Source organism: Diabrotica virgifera, chromosome 3 (assembly GCF_917563875.1).
Source record: "Diabrotica virgifera virgifera chromosome 3, PGI_DIABVI_V3a".
Lineage (NCBI taxonomy): Eukaryota > Metazoa > Arthropoda > Insecta > Coleoptera > Chrysomelidae > Diabrotica > Diabrotica virgifera.
In genome coordinates, this window is record NC_065445.1 from 250,764,237 (window position 1) to 250,785,302 (window position 21,066).

The following is a 21,066-nucleotide window of genomic DNA, read 5'->3' on the forward strand; positions in this document are numbered from 1 at the left end:
GCGGTTGGACCAATTACGAACAAGCATTACGAGGCGGTAAATTTGAATTACTCCTAGTTTAAACACGAGGTATAAAAACATCGTTTTTTTTCGACTGTCCTTGCCTACAACTTTAAAACTCATGTTGGAGTAAGGTCGTAATGAAATAAAATACCGATATTCTTCTGAAGCTGAAGGAAGAATTTCCTTGTTATTTCAAAACGTCAAAAGATTTAGGTAAGAAACTTTTTGTGGCTTATTCCCAAATAAAATAGTAAAATACCGATCATTAAATTTTCTAAAGATACGATTGGTTAAAAATATTTTAATCTATTACTCTTGCTCTAATATAGCAATAAATACAAAAAGGGGGAAACAATCTTAGTCAATGTTTTCAACCACTTACGACCCTTATAATTCGAATAGAAAATCTTAACCCTTAACAGTACTAACATCTTAAAGCAATGACGTAAACACTAACTAATAGGTCTGGATCCCGCGTATGAAAAAAAAGTTGATTAATAGCAAGCTGAAAATTTGTTAATAGCTTAAGGGTGTCTAGTCGGATAAACTTTGATATATGGGAACACTGGAACAGGGGCAGTTTTAATTGTGGAACAGGTTAAAAATTTGTAACAGTCACACCACGAAAACGGCACATTTATTTTGTCCGACAGAACAGACTTAAACTCTCCAAACAGAGATTAAATTCTCATGCAAAAATCAGACTGCTATTTATCACCTGTCATAATTCCTGTCATTTGACATATTCTACATGTTCCACTCATTAAAACGCCCATTTGGTGATAAATAGCAGTCTGATTTTTGCATGAGAGTTTAATCTCTGTTCGAAGAGTTTAAGTCTGTTCTGTCGGACAAAATACATGTGCCGTTTTCGTAGTCTGACCGTTCCAAATTTTTAACCTGTTCCACAATTAAAACTTCCCCTGTTCCAGTGTTCCCATATATCAAAGTTTGTTCGACTAGACACCCTTAAGCTATTAACAAATTTTCAGCTTGCTATTAATCAACTTTTTTTTCATACGCGGGATCCAGACCTATAACCGCCTGACAGACGGGTTTAACATTTTAGTGGTAATTTTTGTTTTTGTTACATATTTTAATGCAAAAAAATATCTCGATGACTTACTGAAAGTATTGATTATCTAAAAAAGACAGTAATTAATCTAGTTTTTCTGTATTCATTAAAATAAAAAACATTATAACAAGAATGGAAGGATTGTTTGTGTACCTTTTTACTCCTGAAAAAAGTGTGATAACAATTAAACAAATTAAAGAATCTTAATAAAAATTTATAATCGAATTAAACAAAGAGTAAGAAAAATGAAAATAAAAAGATTTTTAAAAAATGTTAAAACAAAAAAAACTGACAGGTACTATAATTAGTACAGTGTAGCAATGGTAGTCAGTGGCAATATTTTCATCACAAATTGATTCCACTTCGCTTATGTCGTCTTCTACCTCATCAAACCATTTCAAAAAAGTTTCCTCAGCGTCTTTATTCCCTTATTTAATATTTTTTGATGAACCGGAGCACATTATGTGTAATGACGAACTGGACACAAACACTAACACCCCGTCTATTAGACGGAAATCACAGTTTGAGCCTAAATATCTTTCGAATATCAACCTGCCGCAAATTGCCGAATTCAATACTACTAAAGAACAGCCCAACTTGAAAAGTCATAAACGGACGACCTCCAAAATTTTCTAGGAAGGGAAATATCCCACTTTCGACAAGCGAGATCACAATCTTCACGAGATACTTACAGTTTGCATTGTCAATCTATAGAAGATATTACCATACGTTACACTTCACTTAACATATACATATTTGGCGATTACAACCTACCCAATGCAACTTGGCTGAATGACGAGTATGGATTAATGGTTCAGTGTCCTGGAGGGGATCCTGCAATAGATGTTGCTCAAGAGTTAGGGTTTTTAAAATTCTTTCAACACATTAATGTTCCTAATAATCGTAATGTATTTTTAGATTTGGTTTTTTCAAATGTTAGGGAATTAAATGTCTTGAAAGCAAAAGATCCTTTGGTAGACCCTAGCCAACACCATGTGGGTTATGAGTGTTTTTTAAACTTAGATTTAACTGATTCAAAAAATTTAAAATATGATGAATTCTTTTATGATTTTGTAAATGGAAACTACGCTGAACTCAATAACTTCCTTGCATCCATGGATTGGCAGAACTGTCTGGTTGAGGGTGTTGATAATTCTGTGGGTTTGTTCTATGATGTTCTGTTGACGGGGATAGCATTGTTTGTACCATTAAAAAGATTCAGAACATCTTCCTTCCCTAAATGGTTTTCCCACGAACTCAGGAATTTAACGCAGGAGAAAAAACGTGCCCACTCTATGTACATGAGAAGTCAGTCTGATGCTGAATATGTTAGGTTTTCTCGCCTTAGGGCTGAGTGTAAGCGTTTGTCTGATACATGCTTTAGTGGCTATATGGGTGGAGTAGACATTAGCTTAAAAAATAACCCTAAATCATTTTGTAAGTTCATTAATGACAAGCGATCTACTCATAGCTTACCGAGCTCTTTATTTTATTTAGACCAATCAGCATCTAACGGTCAAGATATAGCAAATTTATTTAAGAAGTTCTTTCAAACTGTTTACTTGCCTAATAATGGTCAGCTCCGGGTGCCCTGCTACCCTAAGGGTAGCAATGTAAGTACATGTATTAGACCTGCTGCGATATCCATAATTGAAATTTTTGACAGTATAAGTGATCTTCCCAATAAGCTGTCAGCTGGTCCTGATGGTGTGCCTAATTATCTTTTGAAAAAGTGTGTCTGTACTCTAGTCATACCTTTGCATTTACTGTTTAACAGGTCTTTAGCGACATCTATGTTTCCGGCTGCTTGGAAGGAGAGCTACGTTATACCTGTTTATAAAAATGGGCAAAAGGATAACATTGAAAATTATCGCAGCATATGCATTCAGTCTGCAATACCCAAGCTTTTTGACAGCCTGGTGGCCAAGCAGCTTTCTTGGTTGTGTAACGGATTAATTTCCGATTCGCAGCATGGCTTTCGCATAAAAAGGTCTGCTGCGACGAACTTGGTCGAGTATCAGTCTGACTTATTGTGTCATATGGAGGATCGTAAACAGATAGATGCCATATACACGGATTGTTCGAAAGCGTTTGATCGTGTTGATCACCAAATACTCTTGGAAAAGCTGGTGTCTGTGGGTTTTGATGTTAACTTTGTCGAGTGGATTAAGAACTCCTCATCGGGGCGTACTCAACGAGTGAAGATTGGTAGCTATTTATCTGACATTATTACAGTAAGCTCCGGAGTTGCTCAGGGTGGCCATACTTCTCCGCTTCTTTTTATCATCTTTGTTAATGATATAAATAATTGCTTTTTGAATAGTAAATGCTTAATGCTAGCTGATGATCTGAAATTCTGGAGACCTGTGGATGGTTTGTTGGACCAGGCGTTGTTGCAGGAGGATCTTGATAGACTGCAGGAGTGGTGTGTTCGAAACAAACTTTTCTTGAATGCCAGGAAATGCTGTTTTATAAGCTTCTTTCGGAAAGCCAGTAGAATTGAATCAGGTTACATCATTAATAATCAGCCACTTGAATATGTATCTTCCGTTAGGGATTTGGGTGTTGTTTTGGATGAGAAGCTTTCTTTTGTGGAGCATATAAATGCTGTATCTGTGAAGGCATCTAAACTTTTGGGATTTGTTACAAGAAATCGCAAATTCTTCTCTATTGAATCTACTAGGCTTGTTTACTGTAGCTTAGTAAGGTCCCTCTTGGAGTACAGTTCTGTGGTTTGGTCACCCTATTTCCAGACTCATATTGATACTATCGAGAGAATACAACATAGATTCTTGAGATCATGTGCTTACTATACACAAACTATCATTGTCAATCACGATTATTCTTTTCTTGAACAACAGTTGTCCCTACCTCCACTTAAGGTACGCCGTGACATAGCAGGTGCTGTTTTCATTTTTAGGATCATAAATGGACTTATAGATTCTCCCAATCTTTTAAGTCAGATTAATTTTAATGTTCCTTATCAAGCTCTCCGTTACCATAATATGTTTAAAATACCTTTCCATAGAACATTGTATGGAGTTCACAACCCACTTGATAGGTATATGGGATTGTTAAATAATTACGAACTTGATTTATTTAATATAACTCTAAATCAATTAAAAAGATCTCTTGCTCTGTGATGTTATTTTTATACTCTTAAGTGTTATGTTTGTATGTTGTATATTTTTTTGTAGTCAATATTTATGTTATATATTAATTTTCGTGACATATGAAATTTTTCAGTGTTTTTATACTTTTCTAACTCTCTATTTTTTAGATTAATTAAGTCATATTTAACACATTGAATTTATTATTACCTTTTGGAAATGTATTAATATTTAACTGTAATTTTTCTGTTAATGGGGTTATCCCGTATAATAATAAATAAATAAAAAGCGATGCCGTCTGAGAGACGGGGTGTTAGTACTTAAGGGTTAATATTATAATTTATAATAAAAGATAAATCGATATTCTTTAAAATCTTGCACAAGAAAAACTAGATTATATAGAAGTTTGCCAATTTTTTAAAAATTAAAAAGCACTCATTTATCTAACATACTCTATAGAATTGAAATCGGATTATTTGTACAACTATCCCCTATATTGTGTTCCATCTAATCCGGATGTTTCATCTGTGGCATCACTAAAGATGCTACGAAAAACGAGGTTCAGAAATGACTGATATAGAATCATCAAAAGAAGTGGAGAGCCACTCAAGACCAAATCCAGACTCGAAAAATAATTAAGAATATTGATAAAAAACTCTCAAACAACTTGATGAATAGGATGGTTCGAAAAAAATTTTTTTTCTTATTTCAGATCGCTATAGTGCGCAAAAGTTGCCATTGGTATAGACTTGAAAAAAGCACTAATTATTATTTTTTTATTAATTTGTCTTCCGGTCGCGCAATGCCATCGAAGTTAGCAAAAATTGTGAAAAACCTTAATTTTTCATATTTTTTTTTAAACAGGCCAGATGGTTTTAATTGCATTCCTATACCATTAATTAACTACTAAAAGTATAAAAATCAATATAAATGCACTTATTATACATTTGTTTCATATCTTCCGGTTGCGCAACATAATACAAAATGAGTAAAATTAGTAGTTTTTGCAAAATTTCGAAGTTTGACTGTTTGGTACAATTTAATCATACGACTTTTAGAGATTGTATAGTTTAATTCAATTACAATAATATATTTAAAAAACAAGCATGTAAGATAAATTTTGATATTCAATTGTTATTCGGTCGCGCAGCTTCGTCAAAAACAGCAGACTACCGAGAGGCTAGGCGAAAGTGACAAATGCCAGCGAAGCCCGCGCAGCTACAAGTAAAGAAACATGTGGGAATATCTCTACAATGGAGTATTTGTCTTCTCCAGTACAACGAACTGCCATTCCACCACTTTTTCCAACACTTAGATGAAAATACAACAGGCCCAATAGGATATTCCGGACCAATTGGAAAGGCCCTACCTGATTGTGAAAGACTACCACTTATTGATTTTAATCCTATTGATTGTGAAATTCCAAAAGTTGACAAGCGTATTCTTAGCAAGCACCAATAATTGTACTTGCTTGAGATATCAGAAGTCATCAAGTCAGGTCATTGTTCAGAAGACTTTGTAGTGGGTACGTGATCCTAGCCCAACGTCACATTCAAGATGGCTTACTACTGCAAACCGAGTTTTTCGTTTCTACATCAGTGTGTCCAACCGTTCTGAAAATCTGAGAGAGATTGTCACATTCATTCTAAAATGTTATAATATGCCTATGTGGTTTGCCACAAAAATAAACCACAAATTCACAGATGGGTCTAGACATGATTACAAAATCATTGAATCTTCAAGGTACTTACCAGAAGAGCTGCTTCAAGTTGTTGATCCCGTTTTACAACGGAATGCTTACTTTGTCCATCCCGAAAATTTACTTTTGGCTATGGTAACTGATGACAGAACCATGTCCGAAAGCTGGGTTTAGGCGTATCATGAAGGAAAATCAAGCAATATCTGAAAGTGACTCTATCAGAATCTTTAAACCACCAAACTTAAACTTTGAATCTAAATAGTATTACGAAATTATCAAATGGAACACCAGTACACTGACTCCCCTCTACTGCTAAGAACATTGACTGATAACACAGTATGTGAGCAATGACTTCAAGCTTGTTATGAGTATAGATATATATTTACTTTGCCATGCCATACACAGGCAGTTGAAAGATGCGTTAAGCTAGTGACCGAAGCTTCAAGTAAAGTATGTGAACACAGTTCCAGAGACGGCTATATTAGAACCACATTATTGCATCGCTCAGCGATGCCAACGATTAAAATCAACAACAACTGGTAGTCTTTCACAATCAGGTAGGGCCTTTCCAATCATTGCGGATATCCTAGAGTGCCTGTTGAATTTCCATCTAAGTGTTGGAAAAGGTGGCGGAATAGCAGTTCGTTGTAATTGAGAAGACAAATACTCCATTGTAGAGGTCTTCCCACATGTATCTCTATTTGTGGCTGCGCGAGCTTCGCTGGCATTCGTCACTTTCGCCTCGCCTCTCAGTAGTCTGCTGTTTTTGACGAAGCTGCGCGACCGAATTCCACTTGAACATCAAAATGTATCTTATACGCTTGGATTTTAAATATATTATTGTAATTGAATTAAACTATAGCATCTCTAAAAGTCGTATGATTAAATTGTACTAAACAGTCAAACTTTGAAATTTTGCAAAAACTACCAATTTTACTCATTTTGTATTATGTTGAGCGACCGGAAGATATGAAACAAATGTACAATAAGTGCATTTATATTGATTTTACATACTTTTAGTAGTTAATTCGTGGTATAGGAACGCAATTAAAACCATCTGGCCTGTTTAAAAAAAAATATGAAAAATTAAGGTTTTTCACAATTTTTGCTAACTTCGATGGCATAGTGCTTTTTTCAAGTCTATACCAATGGCAACTTTTGCGCACTATAGCGATCTAAAATTAGAAAAAAAGTTTTTTTCGAACCACCCTATTGATGAACCTCAATAAACGAGAAATCAAAACAGTCACTGAAATGGTGCCTGGACATTGCCATTTAAGAAATCACCTATACAAACTAGGTAAGGTGAATGAACCATGGTACAGAAAGTGCGAAATGGAAGAAGATACTGCCATACACATACTATGCCATTGCAGTGTGCTAGGTGATGTAAGGCAGGACTTCACTGGTCAAATGAGGTTTGAACCAGAAGAGATCCTAAAGCTACCAATAAGAAACCTGTTGGCCTTCGTTGAGGTGACAGGACTTATTAGAGGATAAGGAGAAGAACAGGGTTTGGTACAAACATCTTAAGACCAACTGCCAGAGACTAACGAGTCTCGCCTGAGTTAAGAAGAAGAAGAAGAATAAATCTTAAGGATACATTTATTAAATATTACTGGAATGTGAAATTGAGGATCTTGAGCGGCTACAGAATTGGGGAAAAATGATATCAGTGAATCCATTAGACAAATATTTCGAATTCGTTAACAATTGTCGATAAAAAGTTGCTAGGTCCAGCATACTATACAATTTCACTGCCAATTTTAACATATTACAGTTCTTTCTGTTTTGCCGGTCCCCTTCCTGTAGATTTTTTCTTTCCATTGCTTGATCCACTTATCTCTGAAAGATCTTACGGATCTGCCTCTCTTCATTCTTCGTATCTGGCTTCATTCTGTTATTCTGTTTATCCAATGTTTTTTGTCTGCTCTTCTGACATACTTACCAGGTTAATCTCTTCTATTCTATGTAGTTTATTATGTCAAAGTTAATTTCCATTATTTTCTTCTTCTTAAGGGGTTACATAGGTCTTGGGAGTAAAAAAAGTGACTTTAAAAAAATTATATCTCGAAAACTAAAAATTATTTTTATTTATAATTATTAGAATATGTAAAAGTATAGTACTTAAGGTACCCTCAAAAAAATTTTCAGCCAAAAATATTCATTTTTGTAGAGTTGACTGCAATTTTTCAACAACAGGTTAACATCAGTGGTTAACATTTTATATGATATTTTTCAATATTTTTTTGTTTATATGATATTTTTTGTTTTCAACAACAGTGGTTAACATTTTATATGATATTCTGTACTCAGCTATTGACATCTATGTTCCTGTTAAAAAATTCTCTTCTAGAAAATTTCCTATCTGGTACTCTTCGGAACTAAAATCGTGTATTATTAGAAAGAAGACAGCACACAGGAGACTTAAAGAGTCCAAGCTGCCAAAAACCAGTTACCTTTACAAACAGTTCTCAGAGCTCCGATCTCAGTCCCAGATACTTGCCAAGCGTGACTATTTAAACTTTACATTGTCTACTGAAAACTCTCTTCCCGGCGGTCTGAATAAGTTTTGGTCGTTTATCAATAACAAAAGAAAATCAAATGGAATTCCTTCTGAGTTAGGTATCTCACAACGGTAAAACTAGTTCATCTGGTAAAGATATTGCGAATTTATTTGCTGATTTCTTTTCATCAGTTTACTCCTCTGTTGTTGTTGATTTCCCCGAAGACATCACTTCTTCACCCTTAAACACATCATCATGTAAACTATCCATCTCTGACATTTACTCTAAATTGTGTAACCTCAATCCTTCTAAAGGCCCGGGACCTGATGGCATCCCATCAAGCTTGCTCAAGTACTGTGCATTTAATTTAGCTCGGCCATTATTTCTCATCTTTAACAAGTCTTTAGCTAGTGGAAGCTTTCCAAATGTTTGGAAGACCAGTTTCCTATTGCCCTTACACAAAACAGGTGACAAAAGTCTTGTGTCCAACTATAGACCTATTAGTATCCTAAACTCTATTCCTAAACTATTCGAATCACTTGTCTGCGATTTCCTTACACCCTCCTTGAACGGAGCAGCAGTTTGGTTTCAGGCGCCATAAGTCAACTGAACTCAATTTGCTGACATATACTAACTTCTTACTGAACGCCTTGGACGAAGGACTACAGGTGGACGCCCTGTACACCGAATTCTCTAAGGCTTTCGACAGAGTTAATCACAATATTCTATTAGAAAAATTGCAGCGATTAGGGATACATGGTTCACTTCTGCTGTGGCTTAGGGAATATCTTCTGGACAGAAAACAAATCGTCAAGCTCTACAGCTACTTTTCCTACGAAATAGTTGTCCCTTCGGGCGTACCGCAGGGATCTCATCTTGGACCTTTGTTGTTTAATGTTTTTATTAACGATATAAAAGACTGTTTCCAATATGCGAAATTTCTTTTATTTGCTGACGATGTTAAGTTTTACTGCCACATTAGGAATCCACTCGACTGTTTAAGGCTTCAGTCCGATTTGAATCGGTTGAATGAATGGTGCAGCAACAATGACATGGTTCTCAACTCCTGCAAATGTTTTCACATTTCATTCACGCGTTCGAAAAATCCTATCTCTTTCACATACAAAATAGGTGATATAAATATCACAACAGTCACATCCATAAAAGATCTTGGAGTTACACTTGACTCTAGACTATCTTTCAATATTCATATAAGCAATATCATCTCAAAATCGCTTCAACTGTTAGGTTTTATTAAAAGATGCTCCCAAGACTTTAAGCAGTTGAGATCGTTTAAACTGTTGTACTGTGCAATGGTGAGGCCAATCGTAGAATATGCATCTTGCATCTGGTCACCCGCCTATGAGACATACAACTGTAAGATTGAAAGGATCCAGCACCTATTCCTTAGGTTCGTCGCATTCAAAACAAACCGTAGAGACTGGAATTATATGGATCTTGAACTAGAACTTAACATTGACACCTTATCAAGCAGACGGAAAAAGAAGGACATGTACATGTTGTATAATATTATAAATTCAATTCATGACTGCCCTGAGCTCTTGGAGGAAGTAGGTTTACATATTCCCTCCAGAATCACACGTTCAAGATCTACGTTTCATACTCCCATCAGCAGAACTAACTTCACTGCAAATTCTTTCATCTCGAGGGTTTCTAGACAGGCAAATGCTTGCTCCAATTGTGTGGATTTTTTTGCGGATAGTTCGCGATTTTTAAAAACGCTAAAGGATTGCACCCTCTAGTTTTATGTTCTTGAATATTTTAAACTTGTGATTATATATCTTTACCTGTTATTTTTACTTTTTGACTTGCTTTATTGTCGTAGTGTTTATTGTATTTTATCTTATTGTATTTTACGTATATTTGTAATATTTGGTTAGTTCTTCATATCTTCTGTAATGTTTTATGGCAATGAGCTTTGCTCGTAAATATATATAAATAAATAAATAAATAAACAGCCCTTTTTTGCAGTGGGCAGCATAACTAAGTCCAGTCTCATCTTAAATAAAAAAATCAAAAAGTTTCTTGAAGTTTATACCTCTGGCTAGTGAATGAACGAAGGAATTTTTATTAGGTGAAGTTGTTTTCGTTTTATAAAAAAAACTACTTTAAAAATGGTCATTTTTTAAAAAATGAGAAAAATTGGGGTCGAAAATGTGTTTAAACTTATGTAAAATCTTCAAATTTTATTTTTTAATTCCTTCGTTCATTCACTAGCCAGAGGTATAAACTACAAGAAACTTTTTGATTTTTTGGTTTCAGATGAGACTGGACTTAGTTGCTGCCTACCTCAAAAAAGGGCTGTTATCGAAAAATTGCAGTCAACTCTACAAAAATGTATATTTTTGGCTGAAAATTGTTTTGAGAGTACCTTAAGTACTATACTTTTACATGTTTCAATTATACATAAAAATAATTTTTAGTTTTCGAGATAAATTTTTTTAAAAAGTCACTTTTTTTACCAGCAAGACCTATGTAACCCCTTAAGGTGCCTTCTCCATTACTGAAGGTTGGCTATAACTACAGCAAATTGCTCTCTACCTTGAGCTGTTCGTAGTATCGAATGTGTGTCCATGCCTGTCCAGACTCTCACGTTCTTCTGCCAGGAGCATTTTCTTCTTCCTGGACCACTTCTTCCTTCCACTTTCCGTTTCATTATGGATCATAAAAAATTATTTTCTTAATCTCTATTGTTTATTCTACCTCTTCTTGTTACTCTGTAGCTTCTCCTTAGGAATTCCATCTACATAATGTTGCTCTTATTTTGTTTTTGGGGTTTTCATTTATCATCCAATTGTCAAACCCGTAAGTCAGGATACTTTTTGTTATGGTGTTATTTGTTATATTCTTCTTTTTGTGTTTATAGCCATCAGTGAACCATATTAAGTTTGAACCTAATTGTGTTTAATGCCAAAAAGACAACAGCCATACAATCAAAATTTGAAAATAATTATGAATGATTTTGAGAAAAAAATCAAAATTGATTATTGGATCTGTCAGTTATTTAAAAAACAAAACAAATAAATTTAAAATAACTTCAGGCTTTGACAATTGTTTTATGAATAATAAATCTTGTTTTTATGAAAAAAAAATTCATTGAAAATTATTATTGATCTAATCAATGACCCTTCAACTGATTATTCAATTTTTTATTTAATAAATACTGTAAAGGTTTAAGTTTAATACTTAAATTAGGTTAAGTAAGTACAAAAACATTGAACAAATAATATAATGATAAAAAATATATCTTTGACCTACTTTGCTAACAATTAATTATAAAAAAACTCTAGAAATATGATTATTAAAAACAATATAGAAATGTTTACACGCGTTCACACGAAATTAAAGAAATGTAATTAAAAACGAAACAAAAATAAGAAATCTTAATGATACATTTATTAAATATTACTGGAATGTGAAATTGAGGATCTTGAACGGCTACAAATTGGGGGAAAACGATCTCAGTGACCCCATTAGACAAATATTTAGAATTCCGTAACAATTGTCGATGAAAAAGTTGCTAGGTCGAGCGTACTATAAAATTTCACTGCCAATTTTAACATACTCGTGAAGCAGAACAAAAATATTTTTGCGGCAGAATATTTGGACAATAAAGCTATAAAATGAATTGTTTTAAAGAAATTTTAGTAAACAATGTAAAACAAACGTTTGCTTAATGAAACTCAATGAAATTTACAATAAAAACCCGAAAATCCCTCGGTAAAATCAACAAAAACAGTACTTACAACACTGCAGGAGATTAACAAAAACAACTAATAACTTACACCCCTAAAATCAATACTCTTATCCCCCTTTAACCCTTGTACATCATTTTGACTTACCTTGTAGCTTTGGATATCCTTATTTAGGTAATTAATAGAGAAGGAATTAATTAAACACAAATAATAACACAGTTTTTCACAATAAAACTCACTAACAAGCAAAACTCTTAAAAGAATTTGACATTTTGGTCGAACCTGTGAGTTTGGTATGTTTGGAATGTCAAATATTTACATTGGCCACCTACTGGGAAACCTCTCGATTAGTAAACCACGTTTACACCAGACAAAACGCCGATTTCGAATTACGTCTGAAAGAAAACACGTACAAAACAAACATCAGTAGATTTTAGAACAAAATACCAATCTGCATACATAAATAAATCAAAATCATGTATAAATGTCTGAAATTATTTGATTAAAATAAACAATCAAGCATACTCTAGCGTTGTGAGTGTGTCTTCACGGAGTGAGTAGAAATATTTTGCACGAGATCAACACGATCGTGGGTGAAGGTAGTTTTGAGTATGGATTTGAATGAATATGGGAAAGTTGTCGTGCTTACGATAGTCAAAAAGAATGCGGTACCAAAATTTGATTCCTTAAGAGTTAATATGCGCGGTAAACTGTTTGGACTCGCTAAAATATGGGTAAACGAATTTTTTGGACAATGAAGATTCCAAATAAAAGAACAGAGAGATAATAGTATTTTATTTATTGAATTCCTACAATATGTACTTATTACAATATATAAAGATATCACAGTAGGCATTTTCTTTTTGTTTTTGTACAAAATAAAGCCTATATAAAATATTTCTGATTTTCAAAATTTTAATTGGAATCTCGTGATCCCCAGATACTGGCAACCAACCAAACACCAAGAATAAAAATGAAAGAGACTATTATCAAAATTAAAATAAACAATTCTGGTTTTTATTTATCGTTTTTATCCAACTGAAGAATTATATTATTGTTATCATACAATATTGTTTTATATTTTATTCTCACTATTTTTGTTTATTTCGTTTTTCTTTTAGCTATTTATGATTAAAGGTTACTTGATATAATGTGATCTTTTAGTTAGATTCATAACTTTCCCCAGTGGCGTACTTACCTAAAAATCAGCGAGCCCTGGTTCCAGTTGGAATGCGGGCCCGCCCGCATAATAAAAACACATATTGTATAATATTAAAAGTTTTTCTTCTTCTGTAAGTGCCATCTTCGCGACGGATGTCGGCAATCACCATAGCTATTCGGATTTTAGAGACGCTCCTCTGAAAAGTTGATTTGATGTAAAGTCTGGTAGTCTGGTGGTCTGGCAAACTACCTAAGAGAGTCATTAATATTCAGCTGAGCGGGGTATGCTATTGTCAGAGTTGAGAAATTTCATACACAATGGATATACCTGTTTTATAAAATTAAATCTTTGTTTAATAAGTACACAACTCGGACAATGGCACCAGAGCCGTGCGGTACATCTTTTCAACATGATGCAAGTCTTCGAAATGCCGCCCCCTAAATATTATTGAAACTTAATACTAGTAAGTATTTATTTTTAATAAATGAAATTACACAAAATGAACGAAAACTTTTATTTTAAAAACAAAACATACTTAATTAAACAAACGTCATTATAAATTAAATGAAATAATATATATTAACATTAAATAACATTTATGAAAATTACAATTTTATCCTGTTGATTTTAATTTTGGCAAACTCGTCAATCAGATTCATGATACTATAAATAACAAGTATCATGATCAGATTGGTGCAGTTGAAAGTAGCAGCTAGTGAGGACTCTATTGAAATAAGTGCTAATTTTTTTAGTTTTGTTTTTCTTACGGAGCTTCGTAAATAGTTTTTAATCATTTTTAATTTTGAAAAACTTCTTTCCTTAAGCTACCGAGACAGAGAGTGTTAACACAATTCTTAGGGCCGGTAATCTCTGCACCTCGCATGACAAAATTCCTCTAACCGGGTTTTAATCAAAACAGATACATAATACCGGCCCTTAGTGATAAGTACAACTATATTTGGGTATAAAGAAATTAGGTTATTTTGGCACAAATAGTTCAAAACCTCTACTAAAGGTTTCATGGAGTATGGTATCAGGTATCATTTGGGATAAATCATCCAATAAATAAAATTTAATAAAAAATTTTGGTCTTGGTAAAAGGTATATTATTTTAAAAATCCCTATAGGGCTACAAACATCGAACAGAACGTTTTCGCTCTAAAAAGAGCATCATCAGTGTTGCAAGAACATGGTGAGCCAACCAAAAAATACGAAGGTCAAAGCCTTTCAAAAATGGACTAAAAGTCACATCAAAATGCTAACATAGCAAATTCCAAAGGATGGATATAATCCCTAAGGATATGGCCCTAGGATAACATATGACTCCCACACGTTGTAAGTGGGTCAAAGGTAACAAATTAGGTCATTATGTTACAAGAGCTGACAGGCAACTGTCAGTTGCCTGTTTTATGGAATAATTCCTTGTTTATTTAAGTACACATTTTCATCAAGAGTATCCCGCTGAGCTGAATATTAATGACTCTCGCAGTTTGCTAGCACAACTATACATCCGTATCATTTCTCTCAGGTTGCGCAGCCACGATATTCTACGTCTTCCTATGCTTCTTTTTCCTTGAATCTTTCCCTGCATAATCAATTGGAGCAAGTTGTATCTCTCTTCACGTGTAATATGTTCGAGATATTCCAATTTTTTTGTTTTGATGGTATTTAGGATTTCCATCTCTTTATTCATCTTTGTTTGTAACGTGTTCTGTCTTCTGTCCAGGATATTTTCAGAATTCTTCTGTACACCCACAGCTCGAATTTTTCATTGATGTAGCATTCAAGGTCCAAGCTTCAATTCCCTAAAAGTCGAGAAAACGTAGCACCTAGGTGACCTAGCCAACCTAACTCTAGCTCCAACTTCAAATCTCTTGTGCTTTTCTCATTTTGTTAAAAGTACCTACCCCACACAAACCTTATGGAAACCCATACTTTGGGGAAAATACTCTTTGAAGCATCCTGATAAAAAGTTCTCATGGGCACAACTCAATCGTATGAAGAATTTTCAAGATATACAGGGTGTCCCGGAAAATAGTGCGTTCCTTTAAGGTATGGAGAAAATACACAATTTGGAACAAAAAAGTCCTATACCATTTTTTTCTAAAGTTAACCGTTTCGAAAAAAAAGTTAACATTGTTTTCCATATACCTGTATTTTAATGTTTGGAAATTTTAATAAACTGGCAACATCGTACGCACTACGGAATAATAACATAATAAGAACTCGTTTGTGATTGTGATTAACAGTATTTAAAATAATCCAACCTAATAGTAGGTAATACTTATGTATTTACTATTTGTTTACTAAAATTATTTTCTTTTGAAATGTATTGAAATACCTATTTGCATAATGTTAAACGAATTACACATCTTTTAACATAAAAACACATCTTTTAACTGAACTAGTATTATGTATTTAGTAAGGTTTAAATGGGTTGAATGCTGAGTATTGCTGAGGGCTTTAACTGAATTACATAGTTTTAATAGTTTACAGTGGAACTTAAATACACCAGATAATGTCTCAGTAATTTGTTTACTTGTGAACTGAAATAACTAAGTTGTACTTACTTGAAAATAATTATTATACCGAATAGATGTTTCAAGTAACCTTTCACAAACGCCATTCATAGGTAATAACATAATACCTAGGTAATACACTCATTATTCGAAAACATTTTCGGCATTGACACTAAACAGGATTCTTTAAAACTATCTGTTTACTATCTATCTTCTATCTATTTATTTACATGGGACTGTCTATGCTTAAATTTGCGTACCGCACATAGTTGTCAGATTTAAATTTGCCTACCAAAATACATTTTAATTTTTTGGTCAAACGGTTGCATTTAGAAAAAAATGTTTCAAAAAATGAGTTTTTTGTTCTACATGGTGCCTTCTACCTATACCTTTAAGGAACGCAATATTTTCCGGGACACCCTGTATAGACACAAACTCGGAAAATTATAAGATTTACTGGTTATTCCAATTCCCTGAGTTACTGGTTATCTGGCAACATGTAGAAGTTTGGATCAAGGAAAAGTACTAGTAGTCTAGAATTTGTTCCTGGCTATCCAATGGCGACCTTGACCTTCAACGGACGTCATCTTTTAGAGTTTCGAGGGTTTTCGGCATTAAATTGATATAAACAGATTACTCATGGGTTTTTGGGATAGCTAAACACGAATATGCCATCAGAATTGACCGGAGGACGTGGTGGCCAGGGCCACTGCAAGGGACGTCATCTTCTAGAGTATCGATGGTTTTCGGCATTTAATTGACGCAAATGAATTACTCGAGGGTTTTTTGAGGTCGCTAAACACGAATATGCCACCAGAACCGACTCCCGGAGCACCTGCTTTCCAAGGTCAATGAAAGACGCTCCTGTAGTTTCGAGGGTCTTTGGTACTACATTAAATGTAAACGGATTAGTTATAAGTTTTTGGGGTTGCAGAACACGAATACGTGATCAGCACAGACACAGGAGCACCTGGTGCCCAAGACAGGTTATCTTCTGGAGTTTCAGAGGAATCAAATGGATTACTTTTAGGTTTTTAACTCCAGAAGATAACCTGTCTTAGGCACCAGGTGCTCCTGTGTCTATGCTGATCACGCATTCGTGTTCAGCAACCCCAAAAACCTATAACTAATCCGTTTACATTTAATGTAGTACCAAAGACCCTCGAAACTACAGGAGCGTCTTTCATTGACCTTGGAAAGCAGGTGCTCCGGGAGTCGGTTCTGGTGGCATATTCGTGTTTAGCGACCTCAAAAAACCCTCGAGTAATTCATTTGCGTCAATTAAATGCCGAAAACCATCGATACTCTAGAAGATGACGTCCCTTGCAGTGGCCCTGGCCATCACGTCCTCCGGTCAATTCTGATGGCATATTCGTGTTTAGCTATCCCAAAAACCCATGAGTAATCTGTTTATATCAATTTAATGCCGAAAACCCTCGAAACTCTAGAAGATGACGCCCGTTGAAGGTCAAGGTCAAAGTAAAGGTCGGCATTGGCTAGACAGGAAAAAATCCTAGACTACTAGTACTTTTCCTTGATCCAAACTTCTACATGTTGCCAGATAACCAGTAACTCAGGGAATTGGAATACCCAGTAAATCTTATAATTTTCCGAGTTTGTGCCTCTATATCTTTTTAAAATCCTTCATACGATTGAGTTGTGCCCATGAGAACTTTTTATCAGGATGCTTCAAAGAGTATTTTCCCAAAGTATGAACGAAATCCACTGGGACCTAATTTCCATAAGGTTTGTGCGGGGTACTTTGCTCTAGCCTTTTCTATTCTGATTTCCTGTAAGTAATCTTTTGTGGAGTTGATCATTGTTCCAAGATATGCATATTGGTCGACTCTTTGATATTGGATCCGTTTATGAAGAGATTCTCATTATTTCTTTGAGTTTTCGATATTCTCATAAACTTTGTCTTCTTGACGTTCATTGTTAGACCGTATATTCTCGTAAAAACTCCGCGATTCTGGTCACCAGCCTCTGAAGATCCCCACTATTTTCAGCTAAGATGACAGTGTCATCCGTATATCTAATGTTGTTAATGGGAACGCCAATTACCTTTATTCCAGCTGTTTCACCCTCAAGAGCTTTTTTCAAGATCTCTTCCGAGAAGGCATTAAAAAGAATTGGCGATAACACGCATCCCTGTCTCACCCCACGTCTGATTTCAATTTCCACTGACAGCTGATCGTTGACACGTAGGTACTTTTGCTCGCTTATTTTGTATAGTAGGTATACCTATGCAAGTTTTTAATAAATAATAAATATACATGGTGTAACAAAAATACAAGTCATAAATTTATTCACATATTCTGGGACCAAAAATAGTTAGATTGAACCTAACTTACCTTCGTACAAATGTGCACATAAAAAAGTTACAGCCCTTTGAAGTTACAAAATGAAAATCGATTTTTCCCAATACATATATCGAAAACTATAGAGCTTTTTTTATTGAAAATGGACATGTGGCATTACTATGGCAGTAGTATCTTAAGAAAAAATTATAGTGGAATTTGGAAACCCCTCAAAAATTTTATGGGGGTTTTGTTCCTTTAAATCCCCCCAAACTTTTGTATACGTTCCAATTGAATTATTATTATTGGCTCCGTGCGTCTCCCCTCTACGTACAGTCACGTGATACGCTGTCAGATTTTGTAAGGACGTTTTAACATTGAGTCTTATGGGATTATTTTGTTAAACTTGAATATTTTATTTTGTAGTGATAATAACCGAATACAATTGTTAGAATTCATTAGTTATTAATTTATACTGTAATTTATAGTGCAACAAAATATTTTCTTTTTCGTTAATAAATATTTATTGACATAAACTGCGATAATGAGGTTATGCATACAAAATCAAACTGATAATCAATATTGGAAAGTGAAGAATTTATAGTGCGTTTTTATTTTCTGTTTATATTAATACATAATATCACTAGCGTGACACGATATTTTTTTAAATGTCTCATTTAAACATACACAAAGCGTCCTTATAAAATTTCAAAAAACCGCCACCATGAGCAGGTCGGTCGATTTTGCTTTGACACTTTGTTAACGCTCGGAGCGAATAGTACCATTAGTTAAACACAATGTTTTAAAACTTTTTGCCTTATAGTACTTTTTCGAAAAATCAGTTTTTATCGAGATATTTTGAATATTTGTCAAATCCACCACATAGTTGTATATGGTATACACATACATTTGGGGGGTTTAAAGGCACAAAACCCCCATCAATTTTGTATGTAAACGTATTAAAAAAGAAGCCGCATCTCGATAAAAACTGCCTTATCGAAAAAATATTAAGAGGCAAAAAAGTTTTGAAAATATTGAGTTTAACTAATGGTACCACAATAATAAATTAATTGGTACGTACACAACAGTTTGGGGGGGGGGGGGTTTAAGGGAACTTAACAAAACCTGGGGGAACAAAACCCCATAAAATTTTTAGGGGGTGCACAAATTTCACTATAATTTTTCTTTAAGATGTTCCTGCCATAAGAATGCCACACGCCTATTTTCAATAAAAAATCTCTAATCGTTTTCAATATATTCGAGAAAATCGATTTTCATATTGTAACTTCAAAGGGCTGTAACTTTTTTTTATGTGCATATTTGTACTAAGGTAAGTTAGGTTCATTCGAACTATTTTTGGTCCCAGAATATGTACTTTAATTTATGACCTGTATTTTTGTTACACCCTGTAAATCATCGTCTATGATCGTCTATGATCGCCCATGACTGTAAACGATCCGTGATTTGCGGTTTTTTGGAGACGCTTCAAAGGGAATCGTCGAGTAATAAGTTAATGATTAATACAGTGGGTGATCATATTATTAGAGCCACCTCAGAAAATTTTACTTTTGTTTAATAATGGTGTGTAAGTTTTTTCTTTATACGGTCCACGTTGCCTTTGAAACTTTAGGCATGGATGCTATGTTTCTGTTGGAGTGATTAGTATTGAATATTAAAGTTTTTATTTATGCTATTTTCCTTGGTAAGATGTCTTTGGATTTCCCATGATGTTCTGGTACTACTAGTGTAACGAACGCGCAATTTTTACTAAATTCACAAAATATAGTATAGGACTGTCAGAATATCACTAGAGGGCAATGGAAAGTCACAAAGTTTATTATAACTCTAAACACCAAAAATACAAAATAATAGGCACACGAGTTGCAAGCTAGGCTGGGCAGCACTGACGAACAATGGCATCTGAGTCACGCATTGCCACTATTGTCAGACTATTTATTGCACTTTATATATCCTTCCTCTAAAACATTGAATTTTACTAGGTGACTCTAATAATACAGCCCACCCACTGGAAGTAATAGTTGTCATTGACATGCCCACGCGATCACCGATCATTCATTTCCCGTCGGAAAATATTGTGCTTAGGTTAAAAAAGGTGTAATTTTTTATACTAAAAAGTTTATGCAAGCTTAATTATCCCCCATACCGAAAAATCTCAATGCGATTGCAAGTTGTATTTTAACTGGTATGGACTTTCTGAAAGTATTGTCTTGTTTTGCTACTAATGAGGATATTTTTCGTACCAAATACCTAATTGAAATCGCTCGGTGACAAAGTTACAAAGGTACAAAGTTTTCAAATTCAGCAAACAGATTCTCCATATTTTTTTTGGAAAAAAGTGCACAGCGATGAGTGAAAAATATGTTTATCGAATGGCGAAGTTTGATGTATCTAAACTCATTTGATTTTATCTCAAACAAGCCTGTCTTAAAGGTAGTTGTCAAAGACCACTCTTCTTTTCCTCCATTTTTTTTACAATTTTTGGTTAGGCCATATTGACATAATGGTTGTATACCGCTATTAAATAAATTGTTGCAGTAGCAACCAGTGATGTGGGATGGAGGGGATGCGGCATACGGTGAAGTAGATGGGCTCGGTTTCACTCGTAAAAACGCTCCATTCAATATGGCGGAACAACTCTTTGGTAGTATATTCTGCTCTATATAAAATACATAATTATAAAATTATATTACAGTCGGAAAAATGAAAGAGTACCCATGAACGAACATATAAAACACGCTGTATTTTCCTGTCACCGTGTCACAAAGAAAATTGCCCAGCGCAAGTACATGTAGTGATAATTATTACATGTATTCTTGTTCTCATGATCATTTTTCAGTGCGTCACAGTTTTTCGATTTCTCTCTAATGCATTAAGTTTGATGAGACGGAAAAAGCGGTAGCTCCGTGATTAAACACAAAAATAATGCAGCATTACAATGGTTATATACATAAGAT

At 34.3% G+C, this 21,066-nt stretch overlaps 1 protein-coding gene across 1 annotated transcript in view; it reads right to left on the reverse strand.

Moving 5' to 3' along the window:
* The window catches only part of LOC126881680 (transcription cofactor vestigial-like protein 4), a 139,569-nt gene extending 126,902 nt beyond the window's left edge, over positions 1–12,667 (reverse strand). The window contains exon 1 of the mRNA XM_050646085.1: positions 12,258–12,667. The gene's annotated coding sequence lies outside the window, so the exon portion shown is untranslated. The remainder of the gene's footprint in view (positions 1–12,257) is intronic.
* Between the last annotated feature and the right edge of the window lie 8,399 nt (positions 12,668–21,066).